At 41.4% G+C, this 6,959-nt stretch overlaps 1 long non-coding RNA gene across 1 annotated transcript; it reads left to right on the top strand.

Moving 5' to 3' along the window:
* Positions 1-3,209: 3,209 nt before the first annotated feature.
* LOC135914167 (uncharacterized) lies at positions 3,210-6,487 on the top strand. Its single transcript, XR_010568229.1, has 2 exons — positions 3,210-3,286; positions 6,317-6,487. It is a non-coding gene; the product is annotated as an uncharacterized lncRNA (long non-coding RNA).
* The last annotated feature ends 472 nt before the right edge of the window (positions 6,488-6,959 follow it).

Consider the following 6,959-nt stretch of genomic DNA (forward strand, 5'->3'; position numbering starts at 1 on the left):
GTGAAGCCCCATAGACCGCAGGAACCTTCATAACGCGAGTAAGGCCTTCAACGCGGATGTTCTTTCATCAGAGCATGGACCTAGAGCTTTTATTTCTGATAGTGGATGATTCTCCAACTGGTTCAGTACCCTGCACATCACTTGTCTCTGGACACTATATCGCGGGCAGGCACAGATAATATGTGTGAGCGTCTCTTCGCTGTTGCCTGTGTCGCACATGGGGCTGTTGGCCATTCCAAGAAGGAAAGCATATGAGTTCGTAAAGGCAACGCCTAGCCACAGACGGTACAGCATGGTCTGTTCGCGTCGTGCACCCTTACAAAAATGACTTTAGACTGTCTATAGAAAGTCTATAGACTTCTTATAGACGATCTTTACTTTCTATAGATTTAAACTTTTGTTGATACAAAGTCTGTAGACTGTCTATAGACGAAAGTCGATAAAGTTATATTTCTTTTTGTCTATACGCAGTCTATAGACGGTCTATAGAAAAAAGTCGATAAGGTGTTTGCTCTTTTTTGCCTACTTCCCCTCTATGGACTACCTATAGACGAAAGTCGATACAGCTTCTATCTATTTTTGGCCATAATTTGTCTATAGACTTTCTATAGACGAAAGTCGATAAGGTTTCTATTTCTTTTGTCTACTCGCAGTCTATAGACAGTTTATAGAAAAAAGTCGATAAGGAGTTTGTTTCTTTATTGTATCCTTCCCCACTATGGACTACCTATAGACGAAAGTGGATTACGGTCTCTATCTATTTTTGTCCATACTTTGTCTATAAAATTAAATTAAATTATGGGGTTTTACGTGCCAAAACCACTTTCTGATTATGAGGCACGCCGTAATGGAGGATTCCGGAAATTTCGACCACCTGGGGTTCTTTAACGTGCACCTAAATCTAAGTACACCGGTGTTTTCGCATTTCGCCCCCATCGAAATGCGGCCGCCGTGGCCGGGATTCGATCCCGCGACCTCGTGCTCAGCAGCCTAACACCATAGCCACTGAGCAACCACGGCGGGTATACTTTGTCTATAGAATTTCTATAGACGAAAGTCGATAAGGTTTCTATTTATTTTTTTCTACTCGCAGTCTATAGACAGTCTACAGAAAAAAGTCGATAAGGTGTTTGTTTTTTTTTGTATTCTTCCCCTCTATGGACTACCTATAGACGAAAGTGGATACGGTCTCTATCTATTTTTGTCCATACTTTGTCTACAGACTTTCTAAAGACGAAAGTCGATAAGGTTTCTATTTGTTTTCGTCTACTCGTAGATTATGGACGGTCTAAAGAAAAAAGTCGATAAGGTGTTTGTTTCTTTTCTGTCTACTTCCCCTCTATGGACTACCTGTAGACGAAAGTGGGTACATGTCTCTGTCTATTTTTGTCCATATACTCTGTCTATAGACTTTCTATAGACGAAAGTCAATAAGCTTTTTATTTCTTTTTGTCTACGCGCAGTCTATAGACGGTCTATAGAAAAAATTCCGTAAAGTGTTTGTTTCTTTTTTGTCTGCTTCCCCTCTATATGGACTACCTATAGACGAAAGCCGATACAGTCTCTATTAATTTTTGTCCATACTCTGTCTATAGACTCTCTATATTAGACAGTTAATAATAATAGTCGGCTAAGGTTTCTATTTCTTTTTCTCTCCTGGTGTATTGAATGTCTATATAACAAAGTCGATAATATATAATGCCGAGTTCCCATACTCCCCGCCCTCTGCGAAGGCGATGATATGGCACTGGTTCATGCGCGACCGGCACCGCGTGCAACCCCGGCGCGGCGGGCAAACCGTGCAGACTGCTAGTCGTCATTCGGTGCAGCTGCACCGAACGAGGATCGCGGCGGAACAGGCAACGTCCGAGTCACAAAGGTCTTCCAGGCACCCGAAGGCCCTAAACCTGGCTGCTTCCCAGACGTACACTTCGCGAGACCAGCTGGTGAAGGTCAGATGGTGATGATGTGGCAAAGGTGGTGAATGAGTCGCGAAAGCCGGCAGACCAGGTGGTGAATTCACCACCTGGTCTGCCTCTGAGTTGTCGTGGTATTGCATGTCTATAGATTAACAATAGACAAACATCGTTAATCTGGGCCCAACCCATGTACGCTGTAACCAAGCGCAGGTACCGGTGGATAATACGTAGCTGCGTTTGATATAAGCCACTGAAGTTGTATACTGCTGAGATTGCTGCAGAGCCTATTTGTAGACATTAGTATACACATACTGTATACCTCCGCATTTGTTGACCACATGATATGATCTACGTAGTCGGTCTCGGCAATCCCAAGACAGTCTTCACAGTTGTCGCATCACTTTTGCGGCAGTAGAATAAAGAAAGCAAAACGCGGATCCACTTTTTATAATAGTTGTTATGAACGCCAGCTTCAGCTACAAGTGGATTCCAAACAGGCATCGAGCTAACAGCAAGGACACTCGTAATGTTTGTAGCTGACAACGCGGACTTTGTGAATGTGCGATGAACCGATGTCGCGCATGTGGTGTTCGCGTTGTGTGTCGTCCGATTCTCGGATACTTTTCACATTTTCTTCATACCTCGGCTGCGTCACTAACATCGGGCGGTTTTTTGTTGACTGATATCCTGCACTATTAACCAATCAAAGTTACTCATTCACTTAAAATAGGTGCCAAATTATCAGAGCCCACCCAGTATTTCGCCGGCGGTATGCCTGGGCAGCCACGCATATGAGTACCTCAATGCTGTACTGATTGCTTTGACCTATCACCGGAACAGAAAATTAGCACTAACATACGTGCGGGCATCACATTTGGTGGTACGCTGGAAGATATGCTACAAGTACGCTGTATTACTAATCAACGCTGGCAATAATGCGTTTGAAACGTTTGAAGGGCCCTGTAATGGCTTTTACAAACAGCGCATTAAAGTTAGCGTTCCTGTCTCATACGATAGCCCACAACGTTTGTCATACAACCTGCCAGCGCATTTCCTTCGTCCATGAAAAAAGATGAATAATGGTGATAAAGATGAATAAGCCACCCGTTCCGGCACGCATGGCGCGCAGAGAGAGAGCGAAAAAAAAATGAAGGAGGAAAAGGCGCTCACACTTCTCCGAGCGCGCGCGCCCTCGCGCGCGGAGCTCCTGCGCACTCTCGGAGATCTTGCGCATGCGCGGCGGTGCGCCATCTCAACGAGTGCGCCGAGCAAGTAAACGGTTGTAAAGGTGTGCGGTGTCCGCCTGAACGTTGGTGTCTGTGTATGCGTGTCATCTTTGTGGCATCACACGTCAACTACACTGAACGGTAAGCTTTAGCAAAGATATTTTGCGTCAATAGCTCATGATTATGTGAGCGCATTTCGTAGCGCGAAGCGGCTGCATGTAGCGCAGGCGACTCGGGTATAGTGTCGGTTTGTCGTTGACATGGTTTCATAACGCGCTCTTGTTCTCGCTTCTACTATACGGAATATTTTACGGCGAGCGATTGCTCGGGCTTGTTGATTTTCGCATAATAGTTTAGGTGCGTAAAGAAGGAAGCTACACTATGTTTTAACTTGATATTGAGCTACCACTAAGCGGATTGTGTATGTTGGGCAGCCAGTGTGGTAGATCTCATTTCGTGGCGCTTGATCCGGCCGCGATGAATGCTGCGCCGCATGTGTAGTGAAATTCTCGTGACACGTTTTACGTATATATCTCGAAATTGTGTTAGCATCAAGAATGTTCTGACAGACACGTATAGTTAAATAACTGCTAACGTACTCGGATGAAAGGCCGTGTTTGCGGGGCATGCATCAGCAGTGTGTGCACTGCCGTTTTTGCATTGTTTAAAAGTAGCAGTATTTTTAAGGTTTCTGGCAACCAATCTAAATAATTTTGGGAAGTTACCGCAAGCAAAACACGAGACTTGAAGAAATGTCAAGCGAAAATCTCTAGATTCACCCAATCTATTTATATGCAACCACAAACGCTTTTGGAGCATGAAACCTGCGATAAGCTCAGTCACTCGCAGCTTCGCAACTTAGCCGAAAAAATTGGAGCACAATAAATTAGTCGCTCCGGGAAGCACCTTTACACGTTTCAGACTGAAGGCATTGCGTTTCACGGTAGTTGGAAGATTTGTTTTTTGTCTCTTTTTTAAACAGTTTAGCAGCAGAAGTTGTCTTTCGAGCTATATGAAAAGCGTTAAGCGCCTTTCGATGCTTCGGCGTTATGCAGTTTACGTGCTCTTAATCTCTAGGCAGCTGCTGGCGCAGATTCGCATTGTGCCAGTCGTGCACGGTATGAAGCCCTTGTCGTGCGCAATAAGTGTTCCGGTTTTCATTACTGTTGCATGTAGTGCCGTCGTCTTGGACAGACTGCATACTATATGGGCTGTACAAAAGAAAAAAGAGCCAGATTATCAATTTGGTGGTCTTTTCTTAGTAGATAACGCACAGATTATTCAAATAATTCAGTGGACATTGCATTTGTTCTACTCTTATTAACACACCTAAGAGATCGTAACATGTTTTAGTTGATAAGTAACCTGATCAGTACGCCCCCATTCATGTGCATTCTACTGAAAGTGTGGCAAATGTATTCATCTCGAAGTATGAGAAAAGAGACGATGCAGACTGTTCTAAGCGGTAATAAATTGCAAATGTTAACGTGATTGTTCAAAACTGCAGTCAGTATGCTGAGCATGTTCGATCGGCACGGGCACATTGCATTAACACCTGAAAAATGTGCACAGTCCAGCAGGGTATCTTTGTTTCAACAATTATTATTATAGGAATCGTTTGGGATTCTCACATTTCTTTTATTTTTGTAAGTACACTGTGTGTCACATGAACCTGTCTTGAAACGAAACGTACCGTTGCTAACACCGGCGACCATTATGGTTGTCTAACTGCATATCATACTGTAATATAACGAAACATCATAATGGTACTGATTAATATTGCCATGTAGTCTTTAGTCATAGGTAAACAAAGTTAACTAGAGGCATAAGTGGTGAGAGCAAATTATATAAAAAACTACTATTGAACCGTAAAAATAACTCATTGTATAGTTTTCCCTCACATTGTTGCATTTGTTTTACGCGTGTCTCTGTGTCTTCCGTGCTGTACTCGTGTGGCCATCAATTACGAACTTGCCGAAGCCCCTGTCAGCTTTATTAAACAAGGGATTCAAGTCAGTTGCATCTAATACTACATGTTAAGTGACTGACGTGTTATTCGTTTTATCTAAATATTATGGACTGGCACTACTTGGCAAGCATTAAACCATAGTATTTTTTATTGCACTTAAGCTGCAGGCGTCATAGATTGCCAGAAAATTTTCATGAAAACAGCCAGGAAAGGCTTGGAAAAAGATCGGGAAACTTTAAATTGGCCACATAAGTATGCTGTCTTGTTACATGTCAAAGTTTCCAGAGAGTCTCTGTGTTAAATATATTTTTAAAACGTTTCACTTCATAAAAATTGAGGGAAATTGGTTCTATTTATTGAAAAAAAAAGAAAGTCATGCAGACTGACAAGGCATTTCTTACTCAATATGTTTTTTTTTGCGTTAACTAAACGTCCTGAACCTCGATAGCCTAGAAAAAAATTTTCATCTTTCAAAGCACCTTAAATAATTTACTGTGATAGAATTCATTCGAACTATACTATCAGTTCTGTTTCCTAGGAGGTGCATATCTGTCGTGCCATGACACAAAGTGCTCGTGTGGTATTTCGGGTGCTCATGTGGTATACCTAACTTGGAAACCTGTTAGCATGCCCAAGAGGCATCATTACCTGCAAGAAATTAAGGTACCATATCAATACAATCAACCCATCTGCCATCTGTTGAAGTTATGGCCAATGACCCATTCATTTAAAAGTATGAGAAATACATTTAAATGTGTACTAAGCAAAATAAATTACAATCTTAGGCATGATACTGGGAATATTCCAGTCACGTCTTCTGAAAACATCCCCCTGCACGGGCATACTTAACTACCAGCCAAAAAAACTGTACAGACAGCCCAACTGGGTAACGTTTCCGCAATAAATATAGGGACCATTTGGGATAAGTACATTAATGCATCATATATGAACTTGTCATAAAAGGGAACATACTGTTGCTGACACGAGCAGCAGTTGTGACTGTTTAATTGTTCACCATACCATGCAATAGAACATTGCATAAAGGTACTGATTTATATTGACAAGCAGCCATTAGTCATAGTTAAACCGCATTAGGTATTGACTTAGATGGTTTGAGTAAATATATTAAGCTGCTTAATGAACATACAAAGAATACACATCTGTTATTTTTGCCTCATATTGCTGCATGTACTTATTTGCAGCATACACCTGCAGCACCTTTGGGACTAATGACACAAAGGTCAAGGCCAGCCTGGCGACCATGCTTGCCAAGGAGTAGTGTAAATATTTAATCTGTTTCCATAATAGCATAAGACAAGAATTTAAGGAATTCATGTATTATATCGAGCAATAAAAACGGTTAATGCATTGCCGGTGCATTTGTTTTATTTTTTGCACTGCATGATTCAGCACTATATAAATTCTTTCTGTTTATGCAACATATATGAAAGTACAGCTGGTTCAGGAGCTTTATTAATCTACTAACGGTAATGCATAAGTGCAGATGGAAAGGAACAGGTGCACATGCATAATATGCATTTCATATCTATAAAATGAAATGAAATACATTCAAAACGTTTTGCTTCCGCATGTAATGAAAAATGTAAACTAACTTGTAGATAGCCGCTATGGAGTTATGGCCTTATACACTCTTTGTAGGCTTGTCTATAAAATGTCTGTGTCTATAGAGTGTCTATAAATTAATGAAAATGCATGTTTGTTGGCAAGTGTATGCAGAATGTCATAGAAAAAAGTGTATTGGATTATAAAGTTCTGTTTTTGTAGACTGAAGTCTATAGAATGTCTATAGTATATATACATTTGTCTGTAGACATTCCATAGACT

The sequence above is a fragment of the Dermacentor albipictus genome, unplaced genomic scaffold, assembly GCF_038994185.2.
Source record: "Dermacentor albipictus isolate Rhodes 1998 colony unplaced genomic scaffold, USDA_Dalb.pri_finalv2 scaffold_12, whole genome shotgun sequence".
NCBI classification, from domain to species: Eukaryota; Metazoa; Arthropoda; class Arachnida; order Ixodida; family Ixodidae; genus Dermacentor; species Dermacentor albipictus.